The 22,016-nt window shown below is 52.6% G+C and overlaps 1 protein-coding gene across 3 annotated transcripts in view; it reads left to right on the top strand.

Moving 5' to 3' along the window:
* The first annotated feature begins 1,151 nt into the window (after positions 1-1,151).
* Positions 1,152-22,016, top strand: part of SHANK2 (SH3 and multiple ankyrin repeat domains 2) — a 545,909-nt gene continuing 525,044 nt past the window's right edge. For 2 of the 3 annotated variants that reach the window (XM_076001725.1, XM_076001723.1), the window contains exon 1: positions 2,176-2,267. The gene's annotated coding sequence lies outside the window, so the exon portion shown is untranslated. Of the gene's footprint in view, positions 1,224-2,175; positions 2,268-22,016 lie in introns of those variants that run through there. The other variant, XM_076001724.1, reaches the window with a different exon arrangement.

Here is a 22,016-nt window from a genome sequence, read left to right as displayed (position 1 = left end):
TGCAGGTGGGAACACAGATTGGGCGTTTGCTTCGTGTCTGGCTCCAGGGTTCTGGAGGCAGTTGGCCCACATCACCTCCTGGACACCGGTGTTTGTCCCCCGTCCCACCTCCCCGCCCCTTTCCGTGCACCCCCTGCAGACTGCAGATCCTGTTGGCAGGAAACACACTCCTTTCGCAGAGGATCAGAAAACTCAGGACACAGAGACCTCAGCAGATTACTCAGAGGCACACAGTTTGTACGTGGTGGGATTACTGGTGAATTATTAGGGTCTTGAGAAAAGTCACTAGCCGATGGCTCATACATCATTGGGCACGAGGAAATCGCCCAAGCCACAGCTGGGAGCTGGCACCTGCCTCCTTCCCTCCCCCCGCCCGCCCCCCGTGCTCCGGACAGGCCCCTTGGGGCTTTGGCAAACCTAGCAATTCCCCAGTCCCAGATAATAAAAGGATTCCTGGCAGTCTCCAGAGGGTGCCTTTTCGCCTGTAGGATTCACTCGAGCAGTTGGCTTTTATGCCCCCCACTTGCCCCCACCCCCAAATCTCACCTGGGCTTGGAGGGCAGCTGGGGGAGACACAATTTTGCTCGCCCCGGGGTGGAAGGCCCCCTGGAGGCCTGGGAAGCAGGTGTGGGCGTATTACCCAGGTACAAAGTTTTCATTTGCTGTGCAAACATTTTGAAGTGCAGTTGGTCACTGTATTTCCGAATCCTATTAAAATACTCTGGGGTGGGAGCCAGCTGCGTTCGGGATAATCGTGCAGAATGAACAAGGCTTTACCAAATTAAAGGACTTTCTCGTCCACTGGGTTTCACGTGGTGGGGGCTGGGGGAGGGAGCCGCGCAGCGGGGCGGGGCGGAGGCGGCCCTGGGCACCCGCGGTCTCCCGGGGTTGCCACAACAGACCCCACACGCCGTGCCACGGTCACAGCCGCGAGCCGGAGCGCGCTGGGGGCGACGCACCCGGGCGGGGCCCAGAGATCCTGGGCGAATTGCCCGCACGCGCCCCTTCTGCGGCGAGAGAACCCCTCCCCCACGCTCGCCGGTCCGCGGGGCGGGGCCGGCCCCTCCCCCTCCCCACACCTGAGCGGCGGCGGCTCCCGCGCTCGGGCAGGGCTGGGCACGGCGCCGCTCGGGTTCCCGCGGCCCAGCCAGGTGCGCGCGGACGCCGGCGCTCCCTAGGGGCTCGGGCCCGCCCCCGATTCGCCGAGCGGCCGCCCGAACCAGGTGAGGCGGCGGCAGGGGGCGAGGGGCGCGGGGCGCTGCGGGCGCGGGGCGGGGACGGCTGGGGCACCCCCTGCGGGCCCGGAGGGACAGTAGGTGGCCCCCCGGACACCCGACCCTGGTCCCGGACGGCATTTTGGGTGCGTCTGGATTCCGGGAGCACCAACTACCAGGTAAGCGCAGTCCTGGACCCATAGTGGATGGGGGTGGGGCGGGGTGAGGAGCGGGATCCGCGGGTCCAGGTGGGGGTCGATCCTCTGAGGACGACCTTCCCCCTCCCCCAACAGCTTTCTTCCAGGACGGGGGCCGGTTTTAAAAGCTCTGCAGGCGGCGTGGGCACAGGGCGCAGGAGCACCCCAGTCATCCCCGCGCAAGGACCCTAGACACCTCTAGCGCCTCTGCCCCTTCCCCTGGGCAGCGCAGGTGGACCAGTCTCGTGCCCCGCCGGGGTCTCCTTGCGCCGAGTCGCCGTCCGGCAGCCCGAGGACTCGGGCCAGCGAGCCCGGCTGAGCCGCCAGCGCCGGGCCGCCAGGGGGCGCGCGGGAGGCGGGGACACGCGCCGCTGTCGCTCGGTCCCCGGGGAGCCCCTGCGGTCACTGTGGCCCCGCGCCCCCATCCAGGCGCGCGCGGCTGCGGCACTGTCTCGGGGAGGCCGGGGCCGGCGCACCCGGTGCGGCCCGGAGGTGGCGGGTCGGGCGCCCGGGTCTCCGGGGGTCGCGCGGAGCCCCCGCCGGGTGCCCGACCCCTGCTCGCCGTGCCCACCAGCTGGGGTAGGGGGGCCCGGCGGGCGCAGCCCTGCCGCCACTGCCCGTGAATTATGCAGGAGGCTGGCACCGGCGCGCCGGAGTTGCTCAAGTTTCCCTGGCAACTTTCACCCGGACATCCCTCCTCCCGGCGGCGGGGCAGCTCCGCCCGCGCAGCCCGCTGCCCGGGCGCCTCCACCGGGCGGCCTGGGCGCTGCGCGCAGGGCGCGGGGAGCGCTCGCGTAGACGCCGACCGGACCGCGCAGTCTCCAGCTGGGCTGGGGCTACCGGACTGAGCGAGCAGGTGCGACCACCGCGGCAGGCTTCGCCGCCCGGGTTCGGTGTGAGGGGAGGGACTCGGTGGACCTCTCTGCTGGGGTTCGGGGGTTCGAGGTCGGAGCTGGACCTCGCCGCCGGGATTCGGGGGTGCGGCGTCGCAGCTGGACCTCGCCGCCAGGGTTCGGAAGGTGCGGGGGCCGCGGTGGACCTCGCCGCCGGGGTTTGGGGTGTGCGGGGTCGGAGCTGCACCTCGCCGCCCGGGTTCGGGAGGTGCGGGGTCGGAGCTGGACCTCGCCGCCGGGGTTTGGGGGGTGCGGGGTCGGAGCTGCACCTCGCCGCCCGGGTTCGGGAGGTGCGGGGTCGGAGCTGGACCTCGCCGCCGGGGTTCGGGGTGTGCGGGGTCGGAGCTGCACCTCGCAGCCTCCAGGCGGGTCTGCGCGGGGACACTCTGCCCCGGGTGGGCGCGCGGGCGAGGTCCGCATTTCCGTGGGGCTGGGGGCGCCCGGCGGGGGAGAAGCTGGGGCTGGTGACTGTGGGTTTTCGCCGCCGAGCTTTTAAGGGGCCCGGGACGGCTCAATCCCCGAGAAGGCGCTTGGACCCTGCAGGTGGGGGTTCAGGCAGAAGTACGCGGGGCCTGGGGGCTGGCAGCTGCGAGCACGGTCCTGCGAGTCCTCGGAGGACATCCAAAAATAAAGTGGTTTCTGCTTGGAGATCCGAGGTAGTAAATTGGGTAGTTGCGTGACCTCTTTTTCGTTTGAAACTCAAGTTCGAACGTTAATGAGGCCAATCAACTAATTAAGTTAAGCTTCAGGAGACAGGCAATTTGGGAAGTCCCCCGTTGGGGGGGGTGGTTTGCTCTCTACCTGGGATTTGACCCCTGACTTGGCCGAGGGGACCAGGGTTCTAAGCCTGGGGAAATGGCTTCAGCTTGGGTCCAGTCCATGATTAGTGACTAGCCCCGCTCCCCGGAGGCAACTGCTTTTGGAGACCGGGAGTTTACAACCACTTGTAGGCGACAGGTGTGGCTCTGGCCAGGTTGAGCCTTCGTTTGCCTGTGGGGAGCAGAGTGAGGCGGAGACTGCGCTGGGTTCAGTGTTAATTTAGGGGAGAGAATCTGCCACGTGGCAGCTGTCAGGGGGTGGGGTGATGGCTGTGGGTTTTTACCCCAAGGAGGTCAGTGTCCTTAGAAGAGGGCTCGAGGGAGACCCTTGCGTTGATAGGAATTTGCTGTTCTAACGGTGCCTGGGTGTTAAAACTCCTGGGGAGCAATGTTCCAAAGACTGGAGATTGCGTCATCATGCTGAGGAATTTGTTGGTTTCCGAGCAGGAAGAATTGGATGGGAAGCTGGTGCTACTTTGGGCCCCTGTGGATGGAGACTGGGATCCAGGTGTCAAAGGAATTCTGTGGATAAGGTGGCTTTGCCTGTAAAGGCAATCCCGGTGGGCACTGTGGAAAGCACTTGCCTGCTTTTAGCAAATTAGGTCCCATGGTGGGGCGTGGTGAGGGGGTGTCTATGCTTCACAGAACCACTGGGTAAGTTTCCAGGAGATTGCCATTCATGCATTTTTTTTTAAATTCAGAAGGTGCTTTGGGTTGTGTGCCCAGCCCCATGCTGGCATTTGGGGCGGGGAGCCCTGTGCAGGTGATTTGGTCCAGGCCTGGGGGCTATCCAGGAGGCTGGACCACCAAAGGGCTGAGGTCGGGTGTGAGCAGAGCTGCCCGAGGAGCCCAGAGGCATCCGGACGGCACTGCTTTTATATCTTGTCAGCGATGAGGAAAAACACAGAGGAAAAAGCGTGAAAGTAAGACAAACATGGCAGGACTTGACCAATGTACAGGAAAAGCCTCCTAAAAATGGACTTTTATGGGACAACAGTTCTTTAGCAATACTTGCTCTGTTTCCAAATATGTAGTAGAGGTCTGGTGTCCCTGGCGGACAGGGTGAGCAGTGGGGCCTATTCCAGAGTGGGGCTCAGTTTGGGAGTGGGTGCGGGGGCTCAAGCATGTGCCTCCTACTCAGAAAGAAGGATGTGCCTCCCGATTGGATGCCAGCTCCTGACCTCTCGTTTGTCTGGAATTCCAGTCTCCCGCTTGTCAACTTAAGGCCCAGGGAGGGAATGTTTAGGATCTTCCTTCATCCAGGTGACCTCTAGCAAATTTCCTGACCCTCTGTCTGCACAGACTGGGGAGGGGAGGGGAGCTTCAAACACAGGCCTGTCTTTTTTCACCTTGGGGCCCCCTGCCCTTCCCCTGGGCTCTGGGAGAATGAACCTGTTGAAAGAATGCGTGCAGACTGAGTGAAGGGCTTGGAGCCTGGAACCCTGCCCTGGGCTGGGTGACCTTGGTGACCTGGCTGTTGTATCTGACCCGCCTACCTAAAACGAGAGGCCTGCCATTCTCTGCTGGGCAGAGGTGATCTAGGGTATGTTTGGTTTTCTGTGCATGTTGCATAAAAACGAGCTCCACAGTCATCAAAGGCCTGCTGCCGCCTGCTGGGCCTGGACTGGCTGTAGGTTGCAGCCCCAGGGAGCTTCCAGGTTAGTGGGAGGAAGAGGAGTGACTGGACAGTTAGTGCACGGTGCCACAGGGTTTGTGAAAGAGGTGACCACCGGGTGCTGCCCCCAACCCTGGGTGGAGGGAGGGGGAGATATAAAACACCTGGAAGAGGGCCGAGGGGTTTGAATGCCCCTGGGACTGAACATAGGCCCTTGGCAGAATAACCTACTTCTTGTTCCAAGGGTGGGGACACAGCCCCCACAATAGTCACAATAGTAGCAGCAACAGCAATACTCCAAGTGTTTCCTTTTGGTTGGTGGTAGTGACACACTCTCGCTCTATATCCCCTCTTGGAGTCTTACTCCCATTTCACAGATCAGGAGCCTGAGGCTCAGAGGAGTGAAGCCACTTGCCTTAGGACACCCAGCTAGTGGAGGGGTGGAGGAGCTGGGATTGCACCCCAGGCAGCATTGGGGGGCCCAGCCCTTCATCCCCACACTTGCCGTGGCTCAATGCACGTCACCCAGCTGGAAAGAGCAACCAGGTGGCAGTTAGAAAATTAGCCAGAATTCTCGTTCCTGTGGTGTGGGACAGAGCTACAGTCAGTGGGTGAAAACTGACCTCTCTGATGAGACTTCTTGATGGGATGCGCACTTCGCCGTTGCTGCTGTTGAAATCATAGTCAGGGGACGGTTTGATTTCATTGGCTCTAGTGTAAGGCTGACGTCCGTCTTTGGGAAGAGGATGACTCGACACGTGCCTTCTTCTTTTTTTTTTTTCTATATGATTTTTTAAAAAATTTATTTATTTTTTTATTTCGGCATATTATGGGGGTACAAATTTTAAGGTTTCAATAAATGCCCTTCCCTCCCTCCCCCCACAAGTCTGAGTCTCCAGCATGACCATCCCCCAGATGGTGCACATCTCACTCATTTTGTATGTATATATCCACCCCCCTCCCCCCTCCCACCTGCCCAATACCCTATTACTGTAGCACCTATGTGTCCACTTAGGTGCTGCTCAGTTAATACCAGTTTGCCGGTGAGTATATGTGGTGCTTGTTTTTCCATTCTTGGGACATGTGCCTTCTTTCCACTCGGAGTTTCCAGTCTTCGTAGGGTGGGGGAAGATGTGCCCACACCCAATACCCAGAACCCGCCCTGGGTGTAGGGACGGCTGCCTGGGTCACTCTGGATGTACGTGATCCAGGGACAGGTCAGCTGCGGCACAGGTCACTTCCTGGGAGATTAAGCTCTTAAAAGCCTGCTGGGCCACCAGGAGTTTGTGAGCAGCAGCAGTGCTGTGCTGGGCTCCCTGATTGGCTGCCAGATGTCAGTGCAGAGCGGGGGACTGGCACCCGCAGAGGACCAGAGATGGCGTTTGCAAGTTGTCCTTGTTGGGTACGGCAGCTCCTCTGGGGGTGGCTCCGGGAAGGGTGTGCTGGCTACATTAGGCCACAGACTCCTGATCCGAGTTCGCAGGTTCTGAGTGCTGGGCCCAGGGGTGCAGAGGGCCCGGGCCCACCCCCCAGAGAATCTCATGTGGCAGGAAATGCAGGACTGGGGTTCTCCAGAGAGAGTTTGCCCTGAGGAGTTCTGGGAGCACATTTTGAGAAACACTCAAGTTCTTAGGAGGAGGAACAGCTGGGGAAAGTCCTGGGTTGCTTAGCTTAAAAAGGCTTCAGCTGGGAGACTGTCTGGGCGGCATCCATGGGGGGTTGTCATTGCACACCTACCACGGCCCTGGGTAGGGCTGGGCTGGGCCAGGTCTCTTCCAAAACATTTTTTCCCTCTCTCTAAAAGTGTTATTTTTAAAAGACTGTATGTTCTTTTACATAGTCCTTGCAACATTTTCTCATGAAAAATTGAAATATCCAGCAAAGCTGAGAGAATTACACAGTGGATTTCTTTATCCTCACTTACAGATTCTGCCATTAATCATTTACTAGCCTTCTTGCGCATTTTTAAGTCAACATCTAAAATTTTTCTTCATAGGTTTAAATATTTGCAAAGGATGCAGTACCTCCTCTGTGAAGTAGATATCGACATTTTAAAAGTAACCATTGCCCAACGCTTTAACTCTCCACTGGGATACAACGCACCGTGCTGCCCATTTTTCGCGGAAAAAGACATAAATGAGCTTTAGGAAATTCTCATTGTTCTTTTCCTGAATTTGTACAGCCACTCTTCCCAAAGAATTTTATCCTAATGTAATAGACTTGTATGCCCATGAGTCGTTTATTAATTAATCTAGCATACTTCTCTGCAAGAAAAATATACATAATTGACTTTTATAGAAATTTCCTGTGACTTCAAGTTGCTAATTATTTTTTTTTAAAAATTACGTCTGAATTGAAAAAGCTGTAGAGTCATTGCTGGGGCACAGTTGATCAAAAACTAGAAATATTAGAGATTTGTAGAAATGGTTTTAAGGGAATTACCGAAGAAGACAGTGGGTGTTTTTGGTGTTTAACTAAAGCCATAGTTGAATTACCCCCCTTTTATTTGGTATTAGGAGGTCCCATCACCTGGGTTGTGCACGCCCCCAGCTTCACTCTGGGGGTTTCAGACGTGGGGCCAGCCCCATGGCTGTGCTCCGGTCGGGCAGCTCAACGCCACGGGCCACTGGGCTGACGCTTCCCCGGCCGGCGGTGCGGAGCCCCTGACAGCCCCAGGATTGCACTCCCGGGATGTTTACCAGGGCTGGGCGTGGGCAGGTGTAGGATTCGGGGCCGTGGTTAAGCAACGAGTTTTCTCTTGAACACGGAGTCCGAGTAACGCTGGGAATGGAATTCCTGCAGACTGTCCTGGCAAGGCCTGGCCTGTGCCGCTCCTAATTCCCCAAACACAGGGACACCGCAGTGCCACCTTCTGGGTTCCAGAGAGCTCCAGGGCTCACTTGCTTCCCTAGGGCAACCGCGTGGTCACCAGGGCTTTGGAATCAGGAAACACTGCCGGCTGCTGAAGGAATAGGAAGGCTGTCCTGGCACTTTCTGTCCTGCAGCGCCTGCCTCGGGCTTGTTTTGGTTCTTTGGCGTCTCCGTGGGGAACGTCCGGGCTAAGCAACTCGGGCTTGGTGGTAATTGGGACTGTTCTGTCTCTTTTGAGTCTGCCTGTTTGTGACAAGGCTCTTTGAGCTGCAGGAGACGGACACCCACTTCAGACTACGCTAAGGGGGTGGCAGGGCTGTGCATTTCGGGAACATGGGGTGGGGGGGCAGCCCTGGACCCCACGGCCAGCTACACGCTCAGCTTGTTTCAAAGCTCCCAGCGCCTAGTCTAAGGCGGCGGTGGCGCGGGGACCACCTTCCCCGAGACGAAGTTTCCCATCCCTGGTGGGACTCAGGGGATGTGCCCAGCCACGGGCATGTCCACGGGTAGCTGGGGCCAGGGTGTCGGGGGCGCTCCTCCTCAGGGGAGGCAGGGTCACCGAGGCCCAAAGGGGCCCACAGAGCTGTCTCCCTCCATCCCTCCCCCTCAGTGGGATCCCAGTGACTTGGCAGCGTGAAAATCACAGTGATGGTGAGTATCTGGGCCACGCTGGTCCCCGAGTGCTTTCCAAGCACATACACACGCCACCCTCCCCACAGCCCGGAGAGGGGGCGCGGTGTCGTTGCCCCATTTTCCAGGCGGGTAAACCAGGGCGGAGTTGTTGGCTGGACTTACTGAGGGTGGTGTGGCCGAGCTGGGACCCACGCCGGGCAGCCGCCCCACCGCCGTGCAGAATAGCGGAGCCGTCCCTTCCCGTCTCCTCGCCAGCTCCTGCGTGGCACGCCGGTTTATCTGTCACTTTCACGGAAAGCAGACGGGATAGCATGTGGTTCTCAGACTTTAGGCCTGAAGGGCCCCTTTACTCTCTTAGGAGAGTGTTTAAGGACTCAGCTTTTTGTTTATGTGCATCGATGGATATTTATCCCATGAGAAATTAAAAGGATGAATTTAAAAATATTAAAATCGTTGACCAGAAAGCTTAGTCAAAGAAATAATGGCTGAAAACTTACAAATCTGGGGAAGGAAATGGGCATATAGATACTGGAGCCCAAAGAATGTTCAAAGATGAACCCCAGCAAATCCACAGCAAGATACGCTGTAACCAGATTGTGTTAGGTATGCGGATGTGACCAAAAGCTAAATTGATGGCAGTGCCAGGGAGCCAGACAGTTGCTTTGCCGACGCTGGAAGGCAGGAAGGCTGTTTTCAGGTATCTGCGAGGATGTTTCGGAGAAGGCTCACAGGACAGAGGTGGCGTTGATGGAGGCTAGGCCCAGCGAAGCAAAGGCTACCTTCTGGAAGAAATTTCCGGCGGCTCTCAAATAAATGCTAGAGTGGGCTTCCTCGTAGAGATGGGCCGTAGGGTGCAGAGAAGGGAGCCGTGGGTGGACGATCCCTCTGGGCCTTGGCCCGACAGCCCCCAGCACGTGGCCTTTCTGTCACTCTTGCTCTGTGACCCGCCGTCCAGAGAGGGCAGATGGTGCCACTATTCATAACCACAAGATGGGGACCTGGGGCTCAGAGGGGGGAGTTGGCTTGCCCAAGGTCTTGCTGGCAGACAAGGCAGGATCAGCTGTCTGGGACAGGGTGGTGGAGCCACGGTGACCTCCTGGGCCATGGACCATGAGAAGCTCCCGTCTTACCAGGTGCTTGACACCTCCCTGCACTCGAGCAAGGCCCAGGCGGGCAGGGATCTTGTCCGTCCCATTCATCGGGATGTTCCCAGTGCCTGGAGCAGCGCCCGGCACTCACCAAGCGCTGAGAAACGCGAATGTGCCGACGCTGCCTTTGGCTCTTTAGAAATGTCTGTACGCCACGGTTTTATTGGGGTTTCATTTCTGTACATGCACATCACCTATTTGAAGAGTACAATTGTGTGGGTTTTGGTATAACACAGTCACAGAGTTGTGCAGCTATCACCGCACTCACTCTCAGAACATCTTCATCACCCCAAGAAGAAATCACATACCTGTGAGCAGTTACTCCCCCTCTCCCAGCCCCTGGCAACCGCTGATTACTTTCTGTCTGTGTGGCTTTGCTTGCTCTGGACACGTCACATAAATGGGACCATGCACGGCGTGGGCTTTTGTGACTGGCTTCTCTCACTTGATATGTTTCCAGTGTTCATCCGTGTTGTGTGTATCAGTACTACTTTGCTTTTTATTCCATTGTACGGCTCCGTCACATTTTATTTATCCTGTCATCAGTTGACGAACCTAAGGTTTTTTCCACCACTATTTGGCTGTTACACATCATGCTACTGTGAACGTTCACTTACAGGTCTTTGTGTGGACGTGTGTTTTCATCTCTCTGGAGTATTAACACAGGATTAGGATAGCTGGGTCAGGTGCTCTGTTTCACCTTTGAGGAACCGCCACACGGCTGTCCAACCTGGGTGGACCATTTTACAGTCCCACCAGCAGTGTTTGAGGATGCTAATTTCTGCACGTTCTCACCAATACTTGCTAGTATCTGTCCTTTTGATAAAAGCCGTCCTCGAGGTGTGTGGAGTGATATCTTATGGTGTTTGGGATTTGTATTTCTCTCATGGCTAATGATATGGAACATCTTTTCAGGCGCTTATTCAAGATTTGTACATCTTCCTTGGAGAAATGTCTGTCGCTGATTTTTTAATTGGGTTATTTGTCTTTTTATTAAGATGTGAGAGTTCTTTATATGTTATTAGAGAAAGTCCCTTGTCAGATACACAATTTGATAGTATTTCCTCTCATTCTGTCATCTTTTTCACTTTGTTGATGGTGTCCTTGGAAGTATGAAAGTTTTAAATTTTGATGAAGTCTGTGTTTTCTTTTGTTGCTTGTGCTTTTGGTGTCAGATCTAAGAAGGGTTTGCATAACTGAAGGGCATTTACACCTATGTTCTCTTGTAAGCATTTTATAGTATATTAGATCTTACATTTGGGTGGATGATCCATTGTGAATTACTTCTTGTGTATGGTTTGAGGAAGGGGTTCAATGTCATTATTTTGCATGTGGTTTCTGTATCCAAATGCCATTTGCTGAATAAACTATACTTCCCCATTGAATTGTCTTGGTGCCCTTGTTGAAAATCAGTTAACCAGAGAAACATGGGATCGTTTCCAGACCTTCAGGTCTAGTCTTTTGATCTGTCTGTCCATCTTATGCCACTTTGTGTTGTTTACCGTTGCTTTGTAGTGCGTTTTGAAATCAGGAAGCGTGAGTCCTCCAACTTTGTTCTTTTTTTTAAATGTCATTTTGACATTTAACATAATGTATGTTATGACATTTTGACATACTCTGGGTCAAAATGACATTTTGACATACTCTGGGTCCCTTGAATTTCCATGTGAATTTCAGGATCAGCTTATCAATTTCTAGAACGAAGCCATCTGGGGATTGTTTTCAATCTGCAGATCATTTTGATGGAGATTTTTTTTTTTTGGAAACAGAGTCTGGCTCTGTTGCCCAGGCTACAGGGCTGTGGTGTCAGCTTAGCTCACAGCAACCTCCAGCTCCTGGGCTCAAATGATCCTCCTGCCTCAGCCTCCCAAGTGGCTGGGACTACAGGCATGTGCCACCATGCCCGGCTAACTTTATATATATATTTTTTTTAGTTGTCCAGATAATTTCTTTCTATTTTTCAGTAGAGATGGGGGGGAGGGTCTTGCTCTTGCTCAGGCTGGTCTCGAACTCCTGACCTCATGCAGTCCTCCTGCCTTGGCCTCTGAGAGCACCAGGATTACAGGTGTGAGCCACTGTGCCCGGCCCATTTTGGAGAATATTGCCATCTTCACAGTATCGAGTCTCTGATCTGTGAGCATGAGACATTTTTCAATTTAATTAGGTCTTTTTATTTCTTCAAAAATGTTTTCTAGTTTTCTGATTTTAAATTTTGCACTTTTGTTTAATTTATTCTAAAGCATTTAATTTTAATGCTATTATCAATGAAATTGTTTTCTTAATTCCATTTTAAACTTGTTCATTGCTAGTGTACAGAGATACAATTAATATTTGTATGTTTATCTTACATCTTTCTGAACTTGTTTATTGGTTCTAATGATTTTTAGTGGATTCTGTAGGATTTTCTATGTACAAGAGTATGTTATTTGCTATAGATATAATTTTACTTTTTCCTTTCCAATCTTGATGTCTTTTAGTTCATTGTCTTGCCTAACTGCCCTGGCTATAACCTCTAGTGCCATGTTGAATAGAAGTGGTGAGATGGGACATCTCTGCCTTGTTCCTGATCTTAGGGGCAAGCTTTCATTTCAGTCTTTCACTATTAAGTATGACGCTAGCTATGGGCTCTTTATCATTTTGAGTTCACTTGTATTCCTATTCTGTTGAGCGTTTTTGATGATGAAATGGTGCTCAATTTTGTCAAATGCTTTTTCTGCATCTATAGAGATGGTTAGCTGCTCTCTGCATCTATAGAGATGGTTAGCTGCTCTCTGCATCTATAGAGATGGTTAGCTGCTCTTTGTCCTTTATTCTATTAATATATCACATTAATTGATTTTTAGATGCTAGGCAAATCTTTCATTCTTGGGATGAATCCCACTTAGTTATGGTTTATAATCATTTTTATAGGTTTCTGGATTCAGTTTGTTAGTATTTATTGAGGATTTTTGCATCTATGCTCGTAACTGCTATCAGTCTGTAATTTTCTTGAGGAGATTGGTTTTGGTATCAAGGTAATATTGGCCTCATAAAATGACTTGAGAAGTATTCTCTCCCATTTTTCTGAAAAGTTTGTGCAGAATTGGCATTACATTTTCTTTAAATACTAGGTAAAATTCACTAATGAGGCCATCTGGGCCTGAGCTTTTCTTTGTGGGAATTTTTAAGATTATTAATTTGGTCTCTACTTGTTATAGATCTATTTAGATTTTCTCTTCTTGAGTCAAATTTGCTAATTTCTTACCAGAAATTTTCCCATTTCAGCTAAGTTTGATTTATTTCCGTGCAGTTCATAGTACTCTCTTACCTTTTTGATTTGGTAAATTGGTAGTAATGTTACTTCTTTCATTTTTTTCATTCCTGAGTTTGGTAATTTTTGTCTTCCCTTTTTTTTCTTGATTAGTCTAGCTAAAGTTTGTCAATTTCATTGACATTTCCAAGTAACCAACTTCTGGTTTCATTGATTTTATTTATTGTTTTTCTCTATTCTAGATTTCATTAACTTTAACCCCAACCTTTGTTATTTCCTTCTTTCTATTGCTTAGTTTTAGTTGCTGCTCTTTTTCTACTTTAGTAAGGTAGATTTTGGTTATTGATTCGAGATTTTTCTTCTTTTTAATGTATACATTTACAGATACACATTTCCTTTTAAGTACTGCATGAGTTGTATTCCATAAGTTTTGATACGTTTTGTCTTCTTTTTCACCCATTTCTAAGTGTTTCCTAATTTCTCTGTGATTTGTTCTCTGATTCTTTGGCTGTTTAGACTTGTTTAATTTCTACACATTTATGCATTCCTAAGATTTTTGATATTGATTTCTAATTTCAGTCCTTCATAGTGGGAGAACATTTTTATTTGGTATAGTTTATTCCTTTATACATTTTTTAAAAACATTTCAGAATATCATAGGGGTACAAATGGTTATAGGAATTGCTTTTGCACAGTTTGAGTCAAGTTATAAGCATGTCCATCCCCCACATGGTGTGCACTGTATTTGTTAGCCTGGCATGTGGTCTCTCCTAGGGAAGTGCACTTGAGAAGGCTGTGTGTCCTGCTGCCTTTGAACTCCTGACCTTGAGCAATCCGCCCGCCTCAGCCTCCCAGAGTGCTAGGATTACAGGCGTGAGCCGCCACGCCCGGCCTGTCCTGCTGTCTTTGGATGAGTGTCCTGTGGATGTCTGTTAGATTGCTCTAGGCCAGGGGTCCTCAAACTTTTAAAACAGGGGGCCAGTTCACTGTCCCTCAGACCGTTGGAGGGCCGGACTATAATTTAAAAAAAACCTATGAACAAATTCCTATGCACACTGCACATATCTTATTTTGAAGTAAAAAAACAAACGGGCAGAAACACCCGCATGTGACCCGCAGGCCAAAGTTTGAGGACGCCTGGTCTAGGCTCTTGGGGGTACAACAGTGATCCAGACAGACCAGTATTCCTGCCCTCGTAGGGCTGACACCCTAGCCAGGGTTGACGATAATTAGGAGAGATCAGAAAGAAGCAGGTACATACACAGTGTATGGAGCAAAGGAGAGCCTGGGGGGGGGGGAGGCTGGAGTACAGGTGGCTGCAGCGTTACGCAGGGTGGTCCAAGTGGGCTTTGTCGAGAAAGTGGTACTTGAGCAAAGACTTGAAGGAGGTGAGGGAAGCCATAAATGATGAATGAGGAATTTAGTGGAAATTGATGTGAAAGCACATTTTTTTTTTCACTGAAGATTTAAAAAATTGTGCTAAAATACCTATAATATAAAAGGCTACCCTTTTAACCATTGTTAGGTGTCCAGTTCAGTGGCTGTAGTTACATTCATATCATACAACCCACTGCCATCCACCTCCAGAACTCCTTCCTCTTGCAAAACGGAAGCTCCATCCCCATTAAACACTAACTGCTCCTCCCCCAGCCCGGGCAGCCACATGCAGTATTATTCTTTCTGTAACTGGCTTGATTCACTCAGCGTGTCGTCCTCAGGCATCATCTGTGTTGTAACATGTGTCAGAATTTTTCGTTTTTAAGGCTGAACGATATTCCATTGTGTTGATAGACCACATTTTGTTCATTTTTCTGTCAATGGACACTTGAGGTGCTCCCACCTTTTTTGTTTTTATTTCAGGGTGTTATGAGGGTACAAACATTTTGGTTATATTTTATGTCTTTGCCTCACCCAAGGGGAGGGTTCGAGGCATGCCCTTCCCCTCTACAAGGCTCACCGAGTCCTTTAGTTGTGAGTTTACTCATCTAAACCCCCCTAATCCCTGGAGAGTATCACCCACCTTTTTGCTGTTGTGGATAAAGTTGCTGTGAACATGGGCATAGACATGTCTCGGGTCCCTGCTTTTAGCACTAACGCAGCGCCCAGTCCCGTCTGTCTTGGGTTCCAAAGCGAGGTCTCCTGCCCACTCGCCCCATGCCCAGCCGCTTTCCCATGGAAGGAGCCCCCCGCCTTTCTTCTTGGGTCTCGGGACAAACAAGGGTGACCCCAAATGTGGGGGAAATTGTGGGGCGTGAGCCTTCCCCATGTCCAGTGTCCACCAGTGGGGCAAGGTGTGGCTCCCTGGGAACTGGGGGGGTGCGTCCCACCGTTGTGGGCTCATTTGAGGTGGGACTGGCCTGAAGACAGCACTGGCCACAGAAAGCAGGGCACAGAGTGTCTCCTGCAACACGGAGCTCATCGACTAGTTAGATGCCTTCTGATCTCCTCCTGATCTTGGACACGGGCTGGTTGTGCAGCGTGTTGTTTACGGATCTCATGTGCAGTCTCTGTTGGTCCAGTGGGGCGGGGCAGCCTGTGTGCGGCAGGGGGAGGGGGCATCAGGGCACTTCCTGTTACTTGGGAGCTTTGTCTTTATAGCACCTTGATTAATAGCTACTTAAAAGAGTCCACACTGAGTTGATCATGTGGCTCAAGTTTATACACTGTAACCACTGAGTCTATTTCATGGAAGGGTTAACCCCATTTCTCCCATCTCCTCCTGTGGACGGCGGGCTGTTTTCATCGTCTTGCTCTTTCAGACGGGGGCCCTGCAGGGAACACTCGTCCTGCAGGGCCAGCACTTCCCTGGGTGTGTTGTCCGGGGAGAGGTTGCCCCCTGTGCCTTCCGCGTGCACAGGTCTAGCGTGCTCGGGTGTTCTCACAATCTCTCCGGGGGGTTGTACCAAGTTATCCTCCCACCTGCTTCGAGTAGGAGCTCCCTGTGCCCCTCACCTGTAGCTAGATTTGGTGTCGTCTGATATTCACCAGTCTGATGGGTGGGGAAGGGTGTTTCATTTTAACTTGCATTTTGTCTGATTCCTAGAGAGTGTGTCTAGCAGTTCGTCGGCCGCTCAGCTTTCTGCTTTCTGGATGTGCCCATCTTTACGACGGGTCCTAGTCTGCTTCTTACTGATCTGTAGATGTTCCTTATATATTCTGGATGTGACTTTGGCCTGACTGTACTTTTGCTTGCAGTGAGTAGCCTTTTGCTATGCAGAAGTTTTACATTTGGATGTGGTCAAATTAATTGTGTGTGTGTGTGATTTAGCGTCTGGAAATCATTCCTACCCCATTGCCCTAAGGTGCTCTCCTGCATTATCTTCTAATAATTTTAATGTTTTGCTTTTCATTTTTGTTGTTGTTGTTTGATCCGTCTGGAGTTAGTATTTGTGCCTCGTGTAAGGCAGACGTCCAATTTATCCCCTGCACGCGGTGACTGGCCTGCCTTCTCCTGCCTGGTCCATCCTAGATCCACCCGGCTTTCAATTTGGGGTGGGTTCGGGCTCTCTCTTCTCCCCTGTTGGTTTACCGATCCCACCTCTCAGTCCACACTGTTTATTCGCAATTGCTTTAAAATAAGCTTTGATACCAGGCGGGTACCATCCTCTAAACTGCAAACAGCTGTGCCCCAAACTACTCCGGTTGGTGTTAAAGGAGCCAGCTTAGAAGGATTGGTTAGCGCAGGGTTGATCCCCAGTGTGGGAGAAATTGTGGGGCGCGGCCCTTCCCCACATCCAACCAGCACGTGGCAGCAAGATGAGGGGACCAGCACCTGGCCTCAGACGAGGGAACCCCGGCGCAGGGCAAGTGGTTCGGCGCGGTGGCCACTAGGCACGTGTGGGTATAGAGCGCCCGGAATGTGGCTGGTGCCGCATATTGAAATGCTAATATTTTGTGTATTAGGGGTTACGTAAAATATAGTATGAAAATTAATTTCAGCTGTGTCTTTGTAGTTCATTTTTTAAATGTGGCTACTAGGAAATTTAAAATAATATTTGGTCTCATGGATTCTTCACGGTTTCTGTCTGGGAGGAGGTATATTTTTAAGGTCCATTTTACAGAAGGGGAAGCTGAGCTCCAGAGAGGTGCATTGACTGGGGCTTTGAGCCTAATGGGTGCATTACGTATTTTACCGGAACAGAAAGGAACAGGAGCATTTTGTCCCCCTTCCCCCCAGCGAGGCCCCCTCCTGGTGTGCCCAGCGGCCCCTACTGAAGCCCTGTGGGCCTCTGCGAACAAGACCACTGTGTAAGGCTCAGTAGCCTCTTCCCTGTCAATGAAATGTGCACCCTGTGACTCTGCATTTGACTAGCCACTCTCCCAGCATCCTCTGGGGCAGGTTGAGGCAGCTTGGGAGGGCCAGGGAGGACGCAGAGGTCCAGCTTTTCAATTCTTCTGCTGATGGACTCGAACAGCCCCAGAACCTGGACTGCGCCTTTGTCTCCACAGAGAGGAGTGTCACCATGCTCCAGCCCGGTATTCTCTAGGCTGTGGTGGAAGGTGAGCTGCCTGGAGAATTTTGCCCTGGAATCTTTGGGCTTTGGGGAATGTTTAGATTCATTCCTTCTTAACTGCATGCTGCATGTCCTGTAAGTAGATGGGGCATTGCAGTTGGCCGCTAGCACTGCCAACATAACTGCTGTGTGACCTCGGGCAAGCCAGTTGATCTCTCTGGGCCTTGGTTTCCTCATCCTTATAATGTGGATAATAACATATCTCAGGTGACTGAACATTGAATAATTTATATGCGGTTGAGACTATGGTAAGCATCCACATAATGTTGACTGCTCTTATGGTCTTTGTTGGTGATACATGCGTTGTCTGTGTAGATACGTGTGCCACATGTGGATTATTGAGTTCGTAAGGTCCCTGTCCTGTCAGGGACCTGACCTGATACAGGCAGAGCAGGGGATGCTGGGAACCAGGTGTGCGTCCTGGCCCTCACCTGTTCTCTCAGGCCCGAGGTCCATGGTGTGCCTGTTCAGGGGCTCAGGGTGACGTGACGGGGTATCTGGTGGCACCCCTGCATCCATCTATTGCCTTTGCAGGGGACATGGGTGGCTTTGGCGCTGATCCCACGTGTGCAGGAATGGGGAGCAGTGAGTGTGCGGCACAGGGAGCGTCCCGTAGGAAGGGCCCCGTCCCCTGGGACTCCAGGTGGCCGGGCTGCTCCTTCCGTCTGTCACCTGAGCCTGGGCGGTGGAGTGTGTTATGCCGTGTCGGCTTCCTTGGCCCTCGCTGGCTTTTCCTGGCATGGGTGCTCTTTTGTTCATTTGAAATTTTATGCTGCCATCTTTTATTGACGAGGAGGGGCCCGGGAGGTGGAGATGGAATGTTCGCTGGAGGTATTGATTCAGCATCGTGGTCGGGGGCTGGGCCTTTGGTGTTAGACACACCAGGGTTAACCCCTGCTGTGCCGATACTGCCTCTGCACAGCGCTGCGGGACCTTGGGCAAGTTACTTGGGCCTTCACTGCTCCGACCCGGCTTGCTGATCTCCCGGAGGGAGATAAGGACACCACCTTACAAGTAGCTATTAAACTGAGGGTTGCATTTGTTAACCGTTGCTGCACAACAGACCACCCCAAAACCAAGGGTAAAAACATCGACTATTTATTTCTGGCCAGATAGTAAATATTTGTGCCCGGCGTGCCATATGCTGTCTCTCCTCCTCTGCTGTGATAGCACAAAAGCAGTCAAAGGCAATGTGTAAATGAATGGACATAGCTGCGTTCCGATAAAACTTTATTTACAAAAACAGGCTTGGGCCAGGTTTGGCCCGTGGGCAGTAATTTGCCAACCCTGATTTATACAGCTCATAGTTCTGCAAGCTGGCTGTTTGAGTAGGGCTCCGTTGGCTGGCCCAGGCTTGGTCACCTGATGGCTGCCGAGAACAGCAGGAGGGCAGGCTGCAGAGTGCCACAGGTCTCCCGTCTCTGCTTGCGGCACGACCGCTGTTGTCCCTTTGGTCTTGTCAACATGGCCAGAGGGAACAGAATTACCTGGTCCAGGGCGGTTGTGGGAGAAGACTTACCAAGACGGGACATCCAGGGAGGCACAGGCTGACTGGATCCGTCACTTGACAGCCCGCCAGGATTCCGGCGCAGTCTCGCCTATGCTAAGTCCTTCCCCGCGGCTGGCCTCGTGGCGGGTTCAGAAAGATCACGCTGGACAGTGGAGTCTCCGTGTTGGGCTTGGATGCTGCAGTGTTTTGATTTTGTTCCTGAACAGTTTTTCAGGGTAACTGTTACTAAGCCAATTTCAGCCCCTGCTGTTGCCCTCTCTGGTCACCGAGCTGGGGGCAGGGAGATGAGGAGCCCTGCTGTGGGTCCCAGGCCCACGGTGACCGTCCCTCTCGGTCCTGCCCGAGGAGCAGAGGAGTTAGGGCCGCTGGTCCATGGTGACTGTCCCTCTTGGTCCTGCCCGAGGAGCAGAGGAGTTGGGGCCGCTGGTCCACGGTGACTGTCCCTCTTGGTCCTGCCCGAGGAGCAGAGGAGTCTGGCCGTCGCCTGGTCCTGGCTGTGCCACCAGCACTTGCTGGTCTGGCCTCAGTTTCCTTATAGGAAGATGGGAAGATCCAATAAACTCATATTTCTTGGCGCACAGGCTTCAGGGATGGCGTAGACGGCATGATGGCACATGTGTGGGGGCAGCGTGTGCCCGTGTACGATGGGCCACCCCGGCAGGCTGTGTCACGTGGGCCTCCGGAGGTGGCTTTTGACCAAAGCGGAAGATCAGAGGCCTTTCCCTCCCCTCTGCGTGCCCAGAAATGTTGGCCTTTTGCCCTGGTGTCAGTTTTTTTCCCCTCACTCCATGAAGTGGATTCTGAACCTTTGTGAGCTATTCAGAATATGTTTTTTTATGGAGGCCTAACATTGACAGAACATGAAATTAACTGTTTTAAAGTGCACAATTCAGCGGCATTTGGTATATTCACCTCATGGTGCAGCCGCCACCCCAGGCTAATTGACTCCGAGAGTTCCAGGCTTCACCCCAACAGGAAGCCCCAGGCCCGCCAGCAGTCGCTCTGTCTCCCCACCCCCAGCCCCTGGCAGCCGCTTTCTGTCTCTGTGGACTTGCCCGTGCCGGCCACGTCACATCAGTGGGGTCCTACGGCATGGGCCCCGGGGCGTCTGGCGGCTTTCACGCAGCATCGTGTTTTCCAGGATGGGAGGAACACACACGTTTGTCTTTACTCTCATGCTTCTGACACCGGACGCCAGCCGGGTGTCCTCTGATTCCATTTGATTCTGAGCCTGTCTACCTGGAGATGGCGTCAGTTCCCGCAGGTGAAGTGTTCAGTCCCACGAGACTGCCCCAATTCGGGTGCTGATTGCAAGTCCCCTATCTCCTGCCTTCTGACCGATCAGCTGTAAATCGGCCCCCCCACCCCCCCTGGATTCAGTAGTTTGCTAGGTGGCTCTCAGAACTCAGGAAGACACTCTACCTAGGTTTACTGGCGCATTAGAAAGGAAATTATAAACGATGCAGGTGACCAGCCAGATGAAGTACTGTGTGGGGCGAGGTCCAGAAGGGTCCTGAGCACAGGCGTTTCTGTCCCCGTGGGGCTGGGGTGCGCCACCCCCCTGCACGTGGGTGTTCCCACCCGCTGGGAGGCTCATCAACCCTCCTGTGTGTGAGTTTTCCTTTAATACGAAGCTTAACGTCCAGCGCTCCCTGCACCCCGTCTTTCCCAGAGGCCGGTGGCTTGGCCTTTCTGGTGACCAGCCCCATCCCAAAGCTGTCCAGGGGCCTCACCGCAAGTCACCTCGTCAGCATAAGCTCCGGTGGGATCGGAGGGGCTCACTCCTACCACTCACGAAGTTCCAAGGGTTTTCGGCTCTCTGTGCCGGGAACCAGGGACAAAGCCAGTGTGTTTCTTGTTATATTGATACCACAAAGGACAGTCCACATTGTAGCGTGTTTCGGTTCTTTATCTCTTTTTATGGCTGAATAACATTCTGTTGTGTGCACAGACCGTGCATGTCCTTCCGTCTGTGGATGGACCTTTTTGCTTGTTCCCACTCTCGGGCTGTTGTGAGTGGTGCCGCCGTGAGCATTCCTGCGCAAGTTCTTGAACGTTTGTTTTCTTTTGAGAGAGTTGGGTTCTCAGCCTGCAGCCCGGGCCACTCCAGCTGCCTTTCTGGACAACGGAGGGTGTTGATGTTTCCTCTGTTAGTGGGGTGCCCGTGGGGGTGGCAGAGCCCACCAGGCATGCTCATTTAATCCCCAGGGCTCCGGGGGTGAGCACGGCCATTCATTCCCTTTACAGAAGAGGATGCAGAATTCGCTGGAATCTGCAGACACTGCTAAGGGGCAGAGCCGGGCTGCAGTCAGGCAGGCTGGCTGCAGAAACTGTGCTCTTGCCCTGACTTCTGGCAAAGGGCCCCGAGGCTCGGGCAGGCTGGGTCTGGCTGGGTCTGGCCAGCACGTGCAGACAGACCTCCTTGCTAAGAGCCCAGAACGCGGGGGACCACTCCGTGCCTGGGATGTTTTCTTAGGGTTGCCGAGCTGTTTCAGAATGCTTCGTAGTTATGATTTCAATCTCTGCAAGAGTGATGAGCCCTTCTAAAAATAGAGACGGATATCTGAAGGCTAACCTTTTAAAATAGTTCAATAATTTAGCTATTCTCTGTTGGGGGAGGAGCATTGCTCTTCAGTGGACGCCGTTAGCATTTCCTAGAACGAGTCACCGACTTCTTACACGATTTATTGAGATGCAATTCACACACCGTTGTGACTTGCCCTTCTAAAGCATGCAACACGGTGTCTTGTAGTGTAATTCACTGGCTTGTGCAGCCATCAGAATTGATTTTGGAGCAGTTTCATCCCCCCGCCCCCCAGACAAACCCGTAACCGTCAGCGGCGCTTCCTGGTCCCGTCTCCCCTCTCTGCCCAGCCCTGGCAGCCGCTGCGCTGCTTTCAGAACCGGCCAGCTCTGAGCATTTCTCATAAAACGCGAGAGGAGTTCATTTGTGACCGGCGTCTCTCCCTTGGCGTAGCGCCGCCAGGGTTCGTCCGTGTTGTGGCGTGTGTCAGCGCTTCGGTGTTTTGGTGGCTGAGTAATACTCCACTGTGTGGCTAGACCACGCCGCGTCTCATTCATCAGCAGGTGGACGCGTGGGCAGCGCTGCCTTTTGGCTACTGTGAATACTGCGGCCGCGGACACGCGCGCATGCATCGCTGTGTGGACGTGTGGTTTGTGGTTTTAGGTGTATGAGTGGAATTGCTGGCCCATGGTGCACCTCTGTGAAATGTTCTTTTTGTTTGTTTGTTAGTTTGTTTTCCACCGTGTATTTTTAACAATAACCTTTTTACAGTTAACCCTTGGACAATGTAGAGGTTAGGGACACCAACCCCTCACACAGCCAAAAGCCC

Source organism: Microcebus murinus, chromosome 4, assembly GCF_040939455.1.
Source record: "Microcebus murinus isolate Inina chromosome 4, M.murinus_Inina_mat1.0, whole genome shotgun sequence".
Classification (NCBI taxonomy): domain Eukaryota; kingdom Metazoa; phylum Chordata; class Mammalia; order Primates; family Cheirogaleidae; genus Microcebus; species Microcebus murinus.
The sequence above is the reverse complement of the archived record's forward strand: the minus strand, read 5'-3'. Positions and strand labels throughout refer to the sequence as shown.